The following is a 19,932-nucleotide window of genomic DNA, read 5'->3' as shown; positions in this document are numbered from 1 at the left end:
ATCTCCCGGAGCCTTTCTGCCACCCTCTCCTTGGCCCGGGAGCAGAGGTCATACCACCTCTTCTTTATCTCATCGACACTCCTGTGGCTGACCCCCAGGGAGTTCACCTTCTCCTGAATTTCCTGCCAAATTATTTTTTGGGCAGAGTCTGGCACATTGAGGGCTGCCTTCCCAAATAGCTCATCATGGTGCTGACAGCATTCCTCTGTGAGCACCTCCAGCTCCTTCTCAGCAAATTTCAGTTTCCTCTTTCCGGGAGTGTCAGCCATGGTTGCTGTTGCTCTGTTAGCTGTGCAGCAGTTAAAAAGGGTGTGGTCCTCCCTCCTCCCAGGTGTATTTGTAAACTTCCTGGCTGTGATGTCCTCATCATGTGCCAGGAAGTGTTTCCAGAGTGTTCTGGAGTGGTTTCTGGAGGGTTCTGCAGCACCTGCAAAATTATTTTCATGAAAATCGCAATTTGCGATACCCACTCGCAAATTGCGAGTTCGTTTTTTGCACGGTCGCAAAAAGCAACCTCACAGACAGCGGACTCGCTATCTGCGGTGCGACTCCGGGTGCGAGTCGCAATTTGTCCCCGCAAATTGTACCTGCATTCCAGTTAGCGACACGCAAATTGCGAGTCGCACATGCTCGCAAATTGCGAGTCGCTAATTTTTTTGTACCTACATCTGGTCCCTAAGAGTCTTACTCTATAGAAAACAATGTAAATGTTATTACTCAAAGTACCTAGTTTGCGTGAAAAATAAAGCAGGTGAGGGCGCATCGAAAATGTCAGCGATGCATTGATTCCTTACTCACAAGTGAGGCTGTGCATCCGGTAGGCGATGCACTGTTTTTCTCTCACGCAAGAGAGCGATGCGTAGATTTCCAGATGGGGCATCTTGGATCCACGCAGGCTTGCATTGATTGTTGACATCCAGTGATGATGCGTGAGAAATCCGGTTGCACAGTGTTCTGCCAACATCATCTCTCAAGGGCCCAGGGACTGGACAGGGCATCACTTGGTAGGGCAGTGGTCTGAGCAGAAAGTGCAGGTGCTGGCAGAGGAAGTATTTGATGGCCCTGAGACTTCAAAACAGGAGGCAAGCTCCATTCAAGCCCTTGGAGATTCTTCACAAGCAGGAATATACCACAGAGTTCAGTCTTTGTTCTCTTTCAGGCAGAAGCAGCAACTACAGGACAACCCAGCAAAGCACAGTCACAGGCAAAGGGGCAGTACTCCTCCTCCAGCTGTTCATCTCTTCTCCTTGGCAGAGGTTCATCTTGTTTCCAGAAGTAATCTAAAAATATGGGATTTTGGGTCCACTACTTATACCTCTTTCTGCCTTTGAAGTAGGCAAACTTGAAAGGAAAGGCTCTGTTGTTCGCAATATCCTACCTTGCCCAGTCCTGGCTCCAGATTCACACCAGGGGGTCTGCTTTGTGTGAGGGCAGGCAAAGCCCATTCAGATGTAAGTGACCACTCCTCCCTCCAATCTAGCTCACCTGGCCCGTCAGGATATGCAGGCTACACCTTAGCTCCCTTTGTATCACTGTTTAGAGGGGGATTTGCAAACCGCCCATCTGTCAGTCTGACCCAGACAGGGAATATACAAGCAGGCAAAGCCACCAAATGGTTTAAGCAAGAAAATGCCCTCTTTCTAAAAGTGGCATTTTTAAACTGACAATTTAAAAAACAACTTTACAGAAAGATGTATTTTTAAATTGTGAGTTCAGAGACCCCAAACTCCACATTTCCATCTGCTCCCAAAGGGAAACCACTATTAAAAGATATTGAAAGGCAGTCCCCATGTTAATCTATGAACGAGATAGGCCTGGCAACAGTGAAACCCGAATTTGGCAGTATTTCACTGTTAGGACATGCAAAACACATCAGCACGTGTCCCACCTTTAACATACACTGCACCCTGCCCATGAGGCTACCTAGGGCCTACCTTAGGGGTGCCTTACATGTATAAAAAGGGAATGCTTAGGCCTGGCATGTGGGTACACTTGCCAAGGCTTAGGAAGGTCAAATTGTCAGTTTAAAACTGCACACACATACACTGCAGTGGCAGGTCGGAGCCATGTTTACAGGGCTACTCATCTGGGAGGCACAACCAGTGCTGCAGGCCCACAAGTAGCATTTGATTTAGAGGCCCTGGGCACCTTTAGTACACTTTAGTAGGGATTTACTAGTAAGGTTACATAGGGAGCACTTGCACTTTAGCACTGGTCAGCAGTGGTAGAGTGCCCAAAGTACCAAAACAGCAAAAACAGGGTCCAGCACACAAAACATGGGAAGCAGAGGCAAAAAAGACAGAGAGACCAGGTAAAGGATGCCAGGTCTAAAAAACATTTTTTGCTGGTGCATGACAGGTGCTGATAAGGTTGAGTGCAGGATGTTTTGTCAAAGTATCTGGACATGTAGTATTGTGCCTGTATTAAGAGCCCCTTGCCACATCAGGGCTTCCATTGCAATAAATAATTATGAAGCAGAGTCAGGACAGTAGTGCCACCTTCACTGCACAATCATAACAAAGTGTTGTGATGCATGCATAGCGTCATTCTGTTTAGACCAGCACAACATGAGGCTTGCACCAGGCATCACGTATGGGAGGGGAGCCCAACACCTGTTTGGGGGGCTGAAGTACATGCCTCTGGGAAATATGAGAAATTACATAATTGTATATTTCCTGCACTTTGAACGGCGGCTCAGAGCAGGTTTTAAAAGGGGGCATATCATTGTATATGAGGGGCCCATATATACTCAGCAGACGTCGTTATAATCTGTTTTGTAACTACTCCTACTGAGTGCATCATTTGCCTCTATAGAAATAGATGCATTTGGACCCTACCTGCACCATGCTGTGCCTTATTTCTCATAAGGCATACACATGGCAGGGGAAAGGGGTGCACTAAGGGCCACAAGGACTGTAGTGATGCACTTGGTGCAGCACAACTTTCCTTCAAGCTGCTTCTCAGTGTCATTGGCCAACAACATTTAAGGGAGCTTGACTATGCACTGGGTCCAGACTACTAACACTTTCCTCTTCCTGTACATTGAGTATCACGTACACCAGAAACTTTGTCTATTACCCCATACACATGTGCGTCATGTGTGGCAATCCAGGGTTTGGTGTGAGACAGTCTGATGTGTGCAATGCAATAAAATGAGTTTTGCATGACCAATTTATTGGAGTTAGGATGGCAACATCATGTTGAGGATTGAGAGCGGCTTGATTGTTGCACAAGTGGCAAAGTGTGTTCCACTTTCCTGCCGCATCTTACTGACAGTATAGGGCTGCCTTGCATCCGCACAAGCACTGGCACATTACTCAGAAACCTGCACCAACACATGCATCCTTGGACCACAGAGCAAGTGTGTCTATGTTGAGGCATATGTCCATGCGCATGTTCTTATCCAGTCCTGGACAAATAATGGAATACCATGGCAACAATGGCTGGCCACTCAGTATAGGCAAGACATCCGTAATTTAAATCAGTTAACGTGCAGGTAGGAACAACTAAATGAACATAGGTAAACTGTCATAGCACTACAGCTCAAGTTTGTGTGCCTTCGAATGGCACACACATATTACTAACTACAAACAAATGTGTATCAAAGCATTCCTCAACACTTTGCAATACTCACACAACCCCTGGCCAGTTGTCCGTCTGTTTGTGGTGGCAATGCGGTAGATGTCTTCAGCATCAACAACCATTGCATGCCCCTCAGATGCAAAATACAGTGTCATGTAGTCCCATATGGTCTTGGAGGTGTAAAGCTACAAAACACATGCATTTCAATTCCATGTACACACAGTGCAGTGAAAAACACCACAGGAGAACCAGGGAAAGTGATGGTTTGTAGGTGCCAGGGTCTCCATTATTTTAGACTATGTGTGATTGAATGATCATAGATGTTTGATAGTTGGTCTGATCTACCACTAGGTTGACTTGCCCACTCAGCCTAATAAGTTGATTTTTAACACTGTTGTCCATTCACAGAAATATCCAAATATCACAAAGCTATGTTTTCCTTTCCTGTATTGCAAGTGGACCTCCACCCTACACCGTTGGACATGTGACCAGATTTGAAGACCTCAATGCTGCCAGTAAGTGTCACCTTGTGCGTCATGTGTGGCAATCCAGGGTTTGGTGTGAGACAGTCTGATGTGTGCAATGCAATAAAATGAGTTTTGCATGACCAATTTATTGGAGTTAGGATGGCAACATCATGTTGAGGATTGAGAGCGGCTTGATTGTTGCACAAGTGGCAAAGTGTGTTCCACTTTCCTGCCGCATCTTACTGACAGTATAGGGCTGCCTTGCATCCGCACAAGCACTGGCACATTACTCAGAAACCTGCACCAACACATGCATCCTTGGACCACAGAGCAAGTGTGTCTATGTTGAGGCATATGTCCATGCGCATGTTCTTATCCAGTCCTGGACAAATAATGGAATACCATGGCAACAATGGCTGGCCACACAGTATAGGCAAGACATCCGTAATTTCAATCAGTTAACGTGCCGGTAGGAACAACTAAATGAACATAGGTAAACTGTCATGGCACTACAGCTCAAGTTTGTGTGCCTTCGAATGGCACACACATATTACTAACTACAAACAAATGTGTATCAAAGCATTCCTCAACACTTTGCAATACTCACACAACCCCTGGCCAGTTGTCCGTCTGTTTGTGGTGGCAATGCGGTAGATGTCTTCAGCATCTGGGGCAGAATCCAAAGCTATGGGAGTCACAATGGGATGGTCACTGCAACAACCATTGCATGCCCCTCAGATACAAAATACAGTGTCATGTAGTCCCATATGGTCTTGGAGGTGTAAAGCTACAAAACACATGCATTTCAATTCCATGTACACACAGTGCAGTGAAAAACACCACAGGAGAACCAGGGAAAGTGATGGTTTGTAGGTGCCAGGGTCTCCATTATTTTAGACTATGTGTGATTGAATGATCATAGATGTTTGATAGTTGGTCTGATCTACCACTAGGTTGACTTGCTCACTCAGCCTAATAAGTTGATTTTTAACACTGTTGTCCATTCACAGAAATATCCAAATATCACAAAGCTATGTTTTCCTTTCCTGTATTGCAAGTGGACCTCCACCCTACACCGTTGGACATGTGACCAGATTTGAAGACCTCAATGCTGCCAGTAAGTGTCACCTTGTGCGTCATGTGTGGCAATCCAGGGTTTGGTGTGAGACAGTCTGATGTGTGCAATGCAATAAAATGAGTTTTGCATGACCAATTTATTGGAGTTAGGATGGCAACATTATGTTGAGGATTGAGAGCGGCTTGATTGTTGCACAAGTGGCAAAGTGTGTTGGTATGGAACTGTGGTTGTTAGGAAATGGAATGCATTGCCACATATACATTGATGTCTATCATTATAGGTGTCAGAGCAGCTGTTTATGTAATTAGCATGCCTATTCACAACAACTTTGTCATAGTACTTTTGACAGCACTGTGTGCCACACATAGCTTAAACTTACTCACAAAATGGTACAGATGAAGGAAATGTATAAAGTCTCCAGGGGGCTTATGTAGGAGACACATGCACCACTGGTGCCTCAGTGCCCTTCAGATATAAATTGAGGCCGCAGTTGTGCTAGAAGCCATATTGTGCTGGACAACAGTCAATAGAGTACACAATTAGTATGCAACTCAGCTCCAGATGGTTATGGGAAATGTCTATGGATTGTCCCAAACTAGATCTCAGCAGAATTACCAACATGGTCCTGCCATCATGATATTTGTGAGTGATCTTGGTCACATCACATGTGCATATGATGTGAATGCTGAGTACGTACCTGGTACTTTGATGATGTCTGACATGCATGTGCACTTGATGTTCAATATATAACAATGCTGTCGCAGCTCCCAGTGCAGTGCCAATCTTACTGTGAGCACTCTTACAGCCACAATGTGTGTGCTGCATTACACATTTATAAAACATTACATAACCTGTGGACAACTTTGATGTGCTAGGCAGGCTTTGGCCAAACTTTATCAGTACATTGCATTATTTGTACATGTGGGAACATCATGAGCAATGGTGTGCCCCCTTGTAACCATGCTCAGACCAGGTCTTAAACCAGTACACATGAATGAAGCTTTACCAAACCTTAGAATAGGCGGTGGGAAGTTTCCAGCCCCCCATCAGATGACCCCAACCTTGCATCCATGATTCCTGGGAAAGCTTTGATGTAGCACCAGGGGTGTCAAAATCGTGGATTGCATACACAGCCCCCCATATTGACAAGGACACAGGAAATCCAGACGTGTTGGGCCAGGGATACTCATAAGTTTGTTAACACAAATGTTGAGCAAGGATGCATTATTGTACTCAACTCTGGGCCCTGATGGTCAACAATGGATAGGTGTCATCCAAGTGACATGTACGTGACACCGTAGATGGCTGGTAGGAAATAGTCATAGATGAAGGGTAAGTCATTTTTGAGGAATGTGTGGTGGACTGCATGTGTCATCTGCGGATACAGTGTACATTAAGGCCCTCATTACAACCCTGGTGGTTGGTGATAAAGTAGCGGTAATACCGCCAACAGGCCAGCGATAAAAAAAATGGAATTATGACCACGGAGGACACCGCTCAGACAGCCAGCCACTTTAACATTCCGACCACATGGCAGTAGCAACAAGCACCACTGTGGTAACCGCCAACAGCCAGGCGGAAGACAATGTACCACCTACAGTATTCCAACAGGCCTATCTGTCACCTTTTACGGGGTGGTACAGACGACATCAAAAGCACGGAGGAAACAGAACACAAAAGTCAAAGGACTCACCTCTGGACACTAAGGGAACAACCATGACGCCATGGAGTCTGAGTTGCACATTTTCCACATGTTCGTCTACCTCTTTCTGCATTACGAGCAGCACCGACGGCAAAGACGACCACGGTGAGAACTGCCGCCTATCACACAAGGGAGGGGGGAGGAAAAAGAAAGTGACATACACGCAACACGCAACACCCCCACCCCCAACACCATACAAACAAACAGATGCAGTAACATTACATATTCACCCCCTTCCCCTCAGGAATAATGCAAGGACAAAAAGATTGGAAGAAAGAGAGTGTAATACAACAAAATAACATGAATAAGTGCATCAAAATACAAATGGATATACATATTTACAAATGGAGGGACACTGCCCAGGCCTCAATGTCTGTGGGCCACAGGGCCACAGCACATAGGCCACGGCCCCACCTCACTCCTGCAACAACACGGAGAGAACACTGCAGGGGCATCAGGTCAAAAACAAACAGGCACCTCACGGGGACAGGGAATGGGGGGCACGTCAGCCGGAAGATGGTACAACGCCACTGGTCCTGGAGGTGACAACATGCTCTGTGCGATGTCCTGGGAAGTGCAAGGCCACAGTCTCTCAAGTGGGTGGTTTGCCCACTGCTTGGTCCTGGGGAGTGCAAGGTAACAGTCTCACAAGTGGATGGTTTGCCCACATGCTCTGGAGGGGGCAACATGCCCTGTGCTTGGTCCAGGGGAGTGTAAGGCCACAGTCTCTTAAGTGGGTGGTTTGCCCACTGCTTGGTCCTGGGGAGTGCAAGGCCACAGTCTCACAATTGGGTGGATTGCCCACTGCTTGGTCCTGAAGAGTGCATGGTCAAAGTCTCTCTAGTGGATGGCCTCTCCACTGGTGCTGGAGAGGGCCTTGTGCCCTGTGTGCTTCATCCTGGGAAGGATGAGGTGAGTGGATGGCTTCTTACACTGGTTCTTGAGGGGGCATTGTCAAATCAAAGCATAAACATTTATAAAGCGCGCTACTCACCCGTGAGGGTCTCAAGGCGCTAGGGGGATGGGGTTACTGCTGCTCGAAGAGCCAGGTCTTGAGTTGCCTCCGGAATGCGAGATGGTCCTGGGTGGTCCTGAGGCTGGTGGGGAGGGAATTCCATGTCTTGGCCGCCAGGTAGGAGAAGGATTTCCCACCTGCCGTGGTGCGGCGGATGCGAGGGACGGCGGCGAGAGTGAGGTTGGCGGAGCAAAGTTGACGGGTGGGTGTGTAGAAACTGAGGCGGCGGTTGAGGTATTCGGGTCCCTTGTTGTGGAGGGCTTTGTGTGCGTGGGTGAGGAGTCGGAAGGTGATCCTTTTGTTGACGGGAAGCCAGTGCAGTTGTCTCAGGTGGGCGGAGATGTGGCTGTTGCGGGGTATGTCGAGGACGAGGCGGGCGGAGGCGTTTTGAATTCGCTGCAGACGTTTCCAGAGTTTAGCAGTGGTTCCTGCGTATAAGGTGTTGTCGTAGTCCAGGCGGCTCGTGACGAGGGCGTGGGTCTCGGTCTTTCTGGCGGGGATCCAACGGAAGATCTTTCGGAGCATGCGGAGGGTGAGGAAGCAGGAGGATGATACGGCGTTGACTTGTTTGGTCATGGTGAGAAGTGGGTCCAGGATGAATCCGAGGTTGCGTGCGTGGTCTGAGGGGGTTGGTGCGGTGCCAAGGGCCGTGGGCCACCAGGAGTCCTCCCAGGCGGACGGGGTGTTTCCGAGGATGAGGACTTCCGTTTTGTCTGAGTTCAGTTTCAGACAGCTGAGTTTCATCCATTCTGCGACGTCTTTCATTCCATCTTGCAGGCTGGTCTTGGCGCTGGTGGGGTCCTTGGTGAGGGAAAGTATCAGCTGAGTGTCGTCAGCGTAGGAGGTGATGTTGATGTTGTGTTTGCGTACGATGTCGGCGAGGGAGCTCATGTAGACATTGAAGAGAGTCGGGCTGAGCGAGGAGCCTTGTGGGACGCCGCAGATGATCTCGGTGGGGTCTGAGCAGAAAGGTGGGAGGTAGACTCTTTGGGAGTGGTTGGAGAGGAAGGAGGTGATCCAGTCCAGGGCCTGTCCTTGGATCCCAGTGAAAAGGAGGCGGGATATTAGGGTTCGGTGGCAGACGGTGTCGAAGGCAGCCGAGAGGTCAAGGAGGATGAGGGCGACTGTTTCTCCGTTGTCCATCAGAGTTCTGATGTCGTCTGTGACTGAGATGAGGGTGGTTTCTGTGCTGTGATTGGCTCGGAATCCGGACTGAGAGGGGTCGAGTAGGTTGTTGTCTTCAAGGAAGTTGGTAAGTTGCTTGTTGACGGTCTTCTCCATGACTTTGGCAGGGAAGGGGAGGAGCGAGATGGGGCGGAAGTTCTTCAGGTCGCTGGGGTCCGCCGTAGGTTTCTTCAGTAGGGCGTTGACTTCTGCGTGTTTCCAGCTCTCAGGGAAGGTGGCAGAAGCAAACGAGCTGTTGATGATGGTCTGGAGATGTGGGGCGATGATGTCGTCGGCTTTGTTGAAGATGAAGTGTGGGCAGGGGTCCGAGGGGGCACCGGAGTGGATGGAGTTCATGGTGGCTTTGGTCTCTTCCATGTTGATGTGAGTCCAGGCGTTGAGGGTGATGGCTGGGGTTGTAGGTTCTGTGGTGGTTGGCTGGGTCTGGTGACCGAAGCTGTCGTGTAGGTCGGTGATCTTACGATGGAAGAAGGTGGCGAGGAAGTTGCAGAGGTCTTGTGAGGGTGTGATGGCGTTGGCATTGGCGTTAGGGTTGGAGAGCTCTTTGACACTGTTGAAGAGTTCTTTGCTGTTGTGAGTGTTCTTGTCCAGTCTGTCTGTGAAGGAATTTCTTTTGGTGGCGCGGATCAGTTGGTGGTGTTCGCGGGTAGCGTTCTTGAGGGCAGCCATGTTATCTGCGGTGTGGTCCTTGCGCCAGGCTTTCTCTAGGGTGCAGCAGGTTTTTTTAGATTCCTTGAGGGTGTCTGTGAACCAGAGAGGTTTTTTGGTGTTGGTCTGTCTTGGGAGGCGTCTGAGGGGAGCGAGGGTGTCTGCGCAGTTGGTGATCCAATGCGTGAGGCTGAGGGCTGCGTCGTTGGGGTCGGTAGAGAAGGTGGGTTGGTTGTCGCTGAGAGTAGAGAGTAGCTGGGGATTTTGTTCCAATGTCGGCGTGGGATGGGTTGTGTGCGGAGGTGGCGATTCTCGCGTCGGAAGGTGAAGTGGACACATTGGTCCAGTGTATTACAGATGAGTGGCTGAAGGATATGTGGTTGCTGGCGGAGAAGATGGGGTCGAGCGTGTGTCCGGCGATGTGGGTGGGGGTGTTCACCAGTTGCTTGAGACCGAGGTTGGTGTGGTTGTCTAGCAGGGCGGTGGTGTTGGGGTCGTTGTTCTGTTCCAGGTGGAAGTTGAGGTCGCCGAGGAGGATGTAGTCCGGCGAGGCAAGGGCGTGCGGGGAGATGAAGTCAGTGATAGAGACGCTGAAGAGGGCGCGTGGTCCAGGGGGTCTGTAGATGAGAGTTCCTCTGAGGGTGGTCCTGGGGTCGGTGTGGATCTGGAAGTGCAGGTGTTCGGTGGCGAGGGGGGTGTCGTCGGTGTAGGTGGTGACAATGATGGCGTACTTGAAGACAATGGCGATTCCTCCACCTACTTGGTTGGTGCGGTCTCTCCTGGAGATCTTGTAGCCGTCGGAGATGGCTATGGTGATGTCGGGGGCCGAAGAGGCGTTCATCCAGGTCTCAGTGATGAAGGCGACGTCCGGTGCGGTGGAGTCCAGGAGGTCCCATAGTTCAACGACGTGCTTGTGGACGGAGCGTGCGTTGATCAGGATGCATTTGAGGTGGTTGTTGGCGCGTGGGCTGGCGGGCGTGGTGGTTTCGCGGTGGAAGGTGAGTTTGCAGGTGTGACATGCGAAGGGTCCGTGGGTACGTTTTGGGTTGGCTTGGAAGCAGGTGCTGGAGTGCCCCGGGTTGAGGGCGTGGAGGGTGATGGGGTCGTAGCGGTGCTGCGGGGTTTGGGAGTGCTGGGGGCCAGGAGTCGTGGCGCTGGGCGCGGTCCAGGCGCGGACGGGCGCATATGGGCCAGGCGCTGCGGCCCCCATAAGAGGGAGGAGGGGGGAGGATGGGTCAGCTGGGGGTGGGAAGTGGGAGGGGGGCGATGAATGGGAGCAGGGGGGGCGGGGCCGAGCAGGAGGTGGCGGCGGGAAAGCGGAGGGTGGGGGGGTCAGGTAGAGGGGAGGGGAGAAAAGATAGGGGAGGGGGGTTAAAGGTGGAGGGGAGTAAGGAAGGAAGATAGGGGAGGGGGGGTTACAGAGGTGGAGGGGAGTAAGGAAGAACAGAGAGAAGAGTCAAGAATAGAAGAACAGAGGAGAGAAGAGTCAAGAACAGAAGAACAGAAGAGAGAAGAGTCAAGAACAGAAGAGCCAAGAAGAAGGGTAGAGAAGAAGAGGAGAGAGGAGTCAAGAACAGAAGAACAGAAGAGAGAAGAGCCAAGAAGAAGGGTAAGGAAGAGTAGGAGAGAAGAGTCAAGGAAGAGGAGTCAGGCAGAAGAGGAGAGACCTGAGAAGCAGAGGATAAGAAGAACACAGATGAAGAACACAGAAGAAGGACAAAGAAGAAGAGAACACGCAGGACGGGGTGCAGGGAAGAAAGAAGAACACAGAAGAAGAACACAGATGAATAAAGAAGAAAGAACACGCAGGTCGGGGTGCAGAGGAGAAAGAAGAACACAGATGAAGAACACAGAAGAAGAACACAGAAGAAGGACAAAGATGAAGAAAGAAGCAGGAAGAGAACGTGGTGAGGAAGAGGAGCGGGGCCGAGGAAGAGCAGAACACGCAGCAAGAGGGCTGCAGAAGAGGAGCAGAGAGCGAAGGGAAGAAGGACAGCAGAGGTGCGGAGAGAGGTAGGAAGGGAGAGCGGAAGGCAGAAGACAGAGGTACAGGAGAAGAGGTGAGTAGCACAGGGCTGGGCGGGGGGAGTACTTAGGGGGTCATTCTGACCCTGGCGGTAATTACCGCCATGGCGGAGGTTGGCGGTAGCACCGCCAACAGGCTGGCGGTGCACCGCCGGGCATTCTGACCGCGGCGGTACAGCCGCGGCCAGAAGCGGAAAGCCGGCGGGGGTACCGCCGACTTTCCGCTGCCCATGGGAATCCGCCATGGCGGCGCAGCTTGCTGCGCCGCCATGGGGATTCTGACACCGCTTACCGCCATCCTGTTCCTGGCGGTTCGCCCGCCATGAACAGGATGGCGGTATGGGGTGCCGTGGGTCCCCTGGGGGCCCCTGCAGTGCCCATGCCAATGGCATGGGCACTGCAGGGGCCCCCGTAAGAGGGACCCACAAAGAATTTCAGTGTCTGCTTTGCAGACACTGAAATTCACGACGGGTGCAACTGCACCCGTCGCACCTTCCCACTCCGCCGGCTCCATTCGGAGCCGGCTTCCTCGTGGGAAGGGTGTTTCCCGCTGGGCTGGCGGGCGGGCGGACTTTCGGCGGTCGCCCGCCAGCCCAGTGGGAAAGCCAGAATGACCGGCGTGGTCTTTTGACCGCGGAGCGGTCTTTCGGCGGGAACCGCTTGGCGGGCGGCGACCGCCGTCCGCCGCGGTCAGAATCACCCCCTTACTGTTTTTAGCAGGTCTTGCTGGGAGGTGTCAGGACCCTGGGCTGGTGGAGCTGCAGAGGCAGGGGGAGCGACCTACCCTCGGGTCAAGGGTCGCTAACTCTGTCGCGCAGCGGCCGCCATAAGAGGGAGGGGGGGGGAGAAGGGGTCAGCTGGGGGTGGGAGGGGGGTGACGAATGGGAGCAGGGGAGCGGGGCCGAGCAAGAGGTGGCGGCGGGAAAGCGGAGGGTGGGGGGGTCAGGTAGAGGGGAGGGGAGAAAAGATAGGGGGGGTTAAAGGTGGAGGGGAGTAAGGAAGAAAGATAGGGGAGGGGGGGGTTACAGAGGTGGAGGGGAGTAAGGAAGAACAGAGAGAAGAGTCAAGAACAGAGGAGAGAAGAGTCAAGAACAGAAGAACAGAAGAGAGAAGAGTCAAGAACAGAAGAACAGAAGAGCCAAGAAGAAGGGTAAAGAAGAAGAGGAGAGAGGAGTCAAGAACAGAAGAACAGAAGAGAGAAGAGCCAAGAAGAAGGGTAAAGAAGAGGAGGAGAGAAGAGTCAAGGAAGAGGAGTCAGGCAGAAGAGGAGAGACCTGAGAAGCAGAGGATAAGAAGAACACAGATGAAGAACACAGAAGAAGGACAAAGAAGAAGAGAGAACACGCAGGGTGGGGTGCAGGGAAGAAAGATGAACACAGATGAAGAACACAGATAAAGAACACAGATGAAGAAAGAAGAAAGAACACGCAGGACGGGGTGCAGGGAAGAAAGAAGAACACAGATGAAGAACACAGATAAAGAACACAGATGAAGAAAGAAGAAAGAACACGCAGGTCGGGGTGCAGAGGAGAAAGAAGAACACAGATGAAGAACACAGAAGAAGAACACGCAGGACGGGGTGCAGGGAGGAAAGAAGAACACAGAAGAAGAACACAGATGAAGAAAGAAGAAAGAACACGCAGGTCGGGGTGCAGAGGAGAAAGAAGAACACAGATGAAGAACACAGAAGAAGAACACAGAAGAAGGACAAAGATGAAGAAAGAAGCAGGAAGAGAAGGCGGTGAGGAAGAGGAGCGGGGCCGAGGAAGAGCAGAACACGCAGCAGGAGGGCTGCAGAAGAGGAGCAGAGAGCGAAGGGAAGAAGGACAGCAGAGGTGCGGAGAGAGGTGGGAGTGGGGAAAGCGGAAGGCAGAAGACAGAGGTACAGGAGAAGAGGTGAGTAGCGCGGGGCTGGGTGGGGGGAGTACTTACTGTTTTTAGCAGGTCTTGCTGGGAGGTGTCAGGAGCCTGGGCTGGTGGAGCTGCAGAGGCAGGGGGAGCGACCTACCCTCGGGTCATTGTGTCCAGTGTGCTTCATCCTGGGAAGGATGGGGTGAGTGGATGGCTTCTTCCACTGGTTCTGGAAGGGGCATTGTTCCCAGTGTGCTTCATCCTGGGAAGGAGGGGGCGAGTGGATGGCTTCTTCCACTGGTTCTGGAGGGGGCATTGTGCCTTGTGATGCAGACCTTGGGGAGTGCAAGGTCACAGTCTCTCACCTGGGTGTCACACCTACAGGATTTGCAGGGGCCAGGATGCACTACAGCCCATGGAGGAAGGACTGCACACTGCCCGCTGGCGGTGACGGCTGCTCAGTGGGTCTGGAGTCGGGGCTGGCAGTGGTGGGGGAATGCTCCAGACCATCCCCTGCAGCCTCAGACGGCTGTCCACTGGGGCTACTGCTGCTAGCAGTGGTGCTGGTGGCATTGCTGGTGGCAGTGCTGGCAGTGGTGGGGGGAGAATCTAGCCCTTCCCCTGCAGCCTCAAAAAGATTAACCACCATGGTTGGTGGTGGGGGCTCCGAATGAGTCCCAGCACCAAGCCTCCTGTCCTTCCTGCCTGCAGGTGCTGGCCCCTTGCCCTTCCCTTTGGCAGCTGGTGGTGCCTCCTTGCCCTTCACTTTTGCAGCTGGTGTTGCTCCTTGCCCTTCCCTTTGGCAGCTGGTTGTGCCTCCTTGCCCTTCACTTTCGCAGCTGGTGGTGCCTCCTTTCCCTTCCTTGATGCACCTGGTGCATGCACTACTGCTGGCTGGTTCCCGGGATCCTCTCTCACCTGCAGTAGCTGTCAACAGTACTGTGGCCATGGACTGGGTGGCTGAGGTGCTCACCTGGGTTCTTACCACCCAGGCCCGATGTAAAGGATGGGGGGAGGGGTAGGGAAGAGGTCAACAGTGGAGAGGAAAAGCTTCTTAGGGACTTTGGGGCAGGAAGAGGGTGAAGGTTTGGGAGTGGAGGAAGAGGAAGTGGTTGTAGGAGGTGTCTGGCTGCTGTGTTTGTGTGCAGGTGTATCGGCTGGATGCTGTGGTGAGGTGGATGGCTGTTGGGTGTCTGAGTGCTTGCGTTTGTGTGCTTTGGGAGGATATGTCACAGACACAGTGGGAGAGGACACAGGGGACGTGCGCATGGATGTGGGGGTGGTGACTACCAGTGAGGGGTGTGTAGTGATAGGTGTGCTGGTGATGGAGGTAGTGGATGAGGATGTAGTGCATGCACATGTGTGTGTAGACGCATCTGGGAGGGAGTTGGAGGAGGAGGAGGAGGGGACACAGTGGAGGCAGGGGATGTTGGTATGTCTGCATCTCGATGGTGTATTTTGTGAGTGCCTCTGGGATGATGTGTGGTGCTTGTGTTTGCCTGAACCACTCCTGTATGTTGTCCTGGGTGCATGCTGGTCTGCCTGTGTGCTTGGGATAGGTTGGGGTTGAGGGGAATGGGACTGGGTAGAGGAAGTTGGAGGGGGAAGGCTGGAAACAGGGACAATGGCCGCTTCAGAGATGAGGACAGAGCCAAGATTGATCTCTGTTGGGCCGCCATGCCATAGTGAATGCCCTCCAGTAATGCATTTGTTTGTTACAAATGGGCTGCCAGCCCCTGGATGGCATTCACAATAGTTGACTGCCCAACAGAGATGGATCGCACGAGGCCAATAGCCTCCTCACTCAGGGCAGCAGGACTAACTGGGGCAGGGCCTGAGGTGTCTGGGACGAAGCAGATGCAAACCCTCCTGGGTGAGCGGGCAGGGGAAACTCACTGAGGGGCTGCTGGGAGGGCGGTGCTGGTACCGGGTGGCAGTTGTACCTGTAGTTGGGGTGGCCACAGAAATGTCTGCCACCACCAGGGAGCTTCCATTGAAGGAGGTATCACTGTCCGAACTGTCCACTTCTGTCTCAGCCGTGGTACTCCGCTTGCCCTCCCACTGGTGCCCTCACCATCGGTGGATTTGGCCTTCTGGGCCCTGTGGGATGCAGCTCCCTCCGTCGCCAGTGCCTCAGCCCTTCCGCCAGATGATACTAAAGCAGAGAAGAACAGGGTGACAAAACAAAAAAGAGGGGGGAAGAGACAAAGGATACACTAGGTCAATGGCTGCTCCAACACCACCGTTGACGTACACAACACACACACACACATACAGGGAACATCCCTACGCATTAGGCAATGCACTACCAGTCACAATCCTAGTCACCAGCCCATGGACAGCAATACCTAACACCACTAACAGCATACCAGAGACCCACAGGCCCACATCCCCACCAGGAGACCACCCCACCATGTGCAAGTAGTATATTTGGAAACTGTACTCACCCCCTTGTGGTTACTGTGATGCCCTCAAGCACCCATCCAGCTCCGGATAGGCCGCCACCAGTATGCGGGCCACCAGGGGGTCAGGGATCGACGGGCACCCCTTCCTCATTTGTAGGCCATCCCCAGCTGGGCCTCCGCAGTCTTATTTGCCCAGCGTCTCAGGTCCTCCCACCATTTCCGACAGTGGGTGCTCACCCTGCCATATACCCCCAGGGTCTGCACATCCTTGACGATGGCATGCCATATACACATAGCAAAAAGGTATCAGCCAGACCATCTGCTCTGTGACACTCATGACCCACCACCGCCCTCCCACCCCTTTATGCACAGACATTGCCCACCATACATGCCCAGGACCCTTCCACCAACCCCCCTTACACGAGGACCTCACACACAGCACTCCATGCATTCATGCCCCATGCATCGTGCTCACAGTGTACTCACCTGTTGGTCTGGAGGCCCATACAGCATTCAGTACTGGGGTAGGACCCCATCCACCAGTCTCTCCAACTCTGCAGTGGTGAAGGGAGGGGCCCTTTCTTCAGTGACAGGAGCCATGGTCACTTCCAGACACAAGTCACTGCAGCGCTTGCAGTGTAGGCCCTCTCCTGTTGAAGGTCAGGTAGCAGGTGGTTGAACAGATAGAAAATGGCGGTCACGTCTCCGGCGGTGCGTACCATCACCACTGGCGTACATCACAATTGGCCACTGTAACCCATAGGGCCCAATGGGATCCAATGAGGAGTTGCACAGCAGTTTTCGACCGCCTCCCACAACGGTGCACAACGTCAGCGGAATTACCTCATTTCCACATGTCACTCAATACAGGACAGGCGGACGCCATTTCAGGGGGTGGGGAGGCCATGGCACCTAATTGTGTCACAGTCCACATATGCACCATTTGGGCCTATACAACAATCTTGTGTTACAGTCACAATATGCAATGTAGTGTAGTGTTTTGAAATATGGGATACTGTCCAGCTACTCACCGGTTGCCCCCTAGATTGCAACCGCTGCGGATGAATCAGAGATGGAGACATCCCCCGTGTTCAGGCCCCTGGTGGACTTTGCAACAATGACGGACAGGCACATTATCCTCACCTATCAGCTGTGTGCCCAATTGGAACCTGACTTGATATCTGTTATCCGTCAGCCCACTTCTTGTGCAAGTCCTATCTGTGCTCCATTTCCTGGCAAGTGGCTCCTTTCAAGTGACAATGGGCTTGGCAGCAGAAATGTCTCAGCCAATGTTCTCAATAGTGCTGACCAGAGTGTTGGCTGCCCTTATTAATTAAACACATATGCAGCTACATCGTTTTCCCCCAGGTGGAGGATTTGGCGACAGTGAAAGCAGATTTCTATGCAATGGGACATATCCCCAACATTATTGGGGCTATTGATGGTACACATATTGTATTTGTCCCTCCCCCCCGCCGGAGAAATGAACAGGTGTTTAGAAATCGAAAGAGCTTTCACTCTATGAATGTGCAGCCAGTGTGCCTGGCGGACCAGTACATCTCCCATGTCAATGCAAATTATCCTGGGTCTGTACATGATACCTTTATCCTGAGAAATGGCAGCATCCCTATGTGATGGCTCAATTCCAGAGGTACTGGGGGTGGCTTATAGGTGACCCCTGGTTCCCTCACAGTAGATGTTGGTGTATGGTGTGGGCCCTAAGGGTTAGTGTGTGTCTAACAGTTGTTCCTTGATATTTGCAGGTGACTCTGGTTACCCCAACCTCTCATGGCTACTGACCCCTGTGAGGAATCCCAGGACAAGGGCAGAGGAACGTTATAATGAGGCACATGGGCGAACAAGAAGAAGGTCATTCGGCCTCCTGAAGGCTAGGTTTTGTTGCCTCCAACTCACAGGTGGTTCCCTGTGCTACTCACCCAAGAAGGTGAACCAGATCATCGTGGCATGCTGTATGTTGCAAAACCATGCCTTACGTCGCTAGGTGCCTTTTCTGCAGGAGGATGAGGCTGGAGAAGGGCGTGTGGCAGCAATGGACCCTGTGGACAAAGAAGATGAGGAGGCAGAGGATGAGGATGAGGACAACAGAAGTGCTATTATAAGACAGTACTTCCAATGACACACAGGTAAGACACTGTAATAACAGTTTACATTGATAGTTTTGTATTTGACATTGTCACTGGCAGGCTAATTTTCAAAATTCTATGCTCAATTACTGTGCCCTTTGGCAACTCTATTTTCAGATATTTGTGTCCCACTATTGCTCCTGGTGTGTTGACTGCAGCCAAATAGGGGTCATTCCTATGTATAAAATACTGTACAGTTATATTGCAGTGTTTAAAGCTTGTTAAACTAACACATGGTTAAATGATTTGACAGACTCCATACATGTATTTTTTCAAATGGTGTTTATTTCAGTGGTAATGATTAGAGGGGGATGTGCAATGGGCTGGGGTGATGATGGAGGAAAGTCCAGGTTGTAGTCCGGTCTATTTGTATCACAGGTGCATTGTCCAAGGGGGCATAGGAAGGGCAGCAATGGCAGTTTAAGGTGGACAGGGTGACAGAGTGGGACACAAGGGTGGCATTCAGGAGAGTCTTATTTCCTGGCGGGATCTTGGCAATGTTCTCTGGCTTCTGCCTGGATCGCAGGGACTGTTTGTGGGGTGGTTCTCCTTCTGCAGGGGGTGGGGTGCTTGTGGCCTGTTGGTCCTGTGGCAGGTCCTCCTGTCCACTAGTGGCAGCGGAGGTGGAAGGCTGTTCATCGGTTTGGCTAGTGTCACGGGCCTGGTGGTGTGCCACTGCCTCCCTCATGGTATTGGGCATGTCACCAGCAACCCTGCAATGATGACCAGGGTGGTATTTATGTCCTTCAGGTCCTCCCTGATCCCCAGGTACTGTCCCTCCTGCAGCCGCCGGGTCTCCTGCAACTTGTCCAGTATATGGCCCATCGTCTCCTGGGAATGGTGGTATGCTCCCAGGATGTTGGTAACTGCCTCCTGGAGAATCGGTTCCCTGGGCCTGTCCTCCCCCTGTCGCACAGCAGTCCTCCCAGCTTCACTGTTGTCCTGTGCCTCAGTCCCCTGAACTGTGTGCCCACTGCCACTGACCCCAGGTCCCTGATTGTCCTGTGTTTGTGGGTTGGCCTGGAGTCCCTGTAGTGGTAGACACACTGCTGATTGATGTGTCCTGGGGACAGAGGTATGGGCCCACTGGGTGGGTACTATGGTGGTGTTTCCTGAGGGGGGAGGCTCTGTAGTGGTATGGGACTCTGCCTGGGTAACCGACTGTCCGGAGATCCCTGATGGGCCAGGTTGGTCATCCAGATCCATGCGTCCAGAGCTGCTGTCATTACTGTGGGCCTCTTCTGGGGTGTGACTGGATTTTGCTGGCACCTTCTCTCCAGCGACAGTGGGTGGGGGACCAGTGGGGATGTAAATGCATTGTTATTGTTTCTGTGTGTGTCATCCTGTGCATGGGTGTGTTGCCCTGTATGGTTGTTATTGCCCTGGCAGCTTTGCCTTGTGTGAGTAGTGATTTTGTGGGTCTGTGAGGGCTGTCCATTCATTGGTGTTGCATGCAGGGCTTGGTATTGGGATGAGTGTGTTGTGATGGTGGGGTATGTGGGAGGTGGTGAAGTGATGGGAGTGAGGGTCGGGGTGGAGATTTGTGATGGCATGCAGGTAGAGGGGGTGATAGTAGTATCGAGTTGACTTATCAGAGTCCAGTCCCCCTCCTACTCCTGCCAGGCCCTCAGGATGCATGATCGCCAAGACTTGCTCCTCCCATGTTGTTAGTTGTTGGGTAGGAGGTGGCGGTCCACAGCCATTCCTCGGTACAGCTATTTGGTGTCTTGCTGCTGTGGAACGCACCTTCCCCCGTAGGTCGTTCCACCTCTTCCTGATGTCATCCCTTGTTCTGGGGTGATGTCCCACAGCGTTTACCCTGTTTACGAT

Source organism: Pleurodeles waltl, chromosome 3_1 (genome assembly GCF_031143425.1).
Source record: "Pleurodeles waltl isolate 20211129_DDA chromosome 3_1, aPleWal1.hap1.20221129, whole genome shotgun sequence".
Lineage (NCBI taxonomy): Eukaryota > Metazoa > Chordata > Amphibia > Caudata > Salamandridae > Pleurodeles > Pleurodeles waltl.
This window is presented reverse-complemented; position numbering follows the sequence as displayed.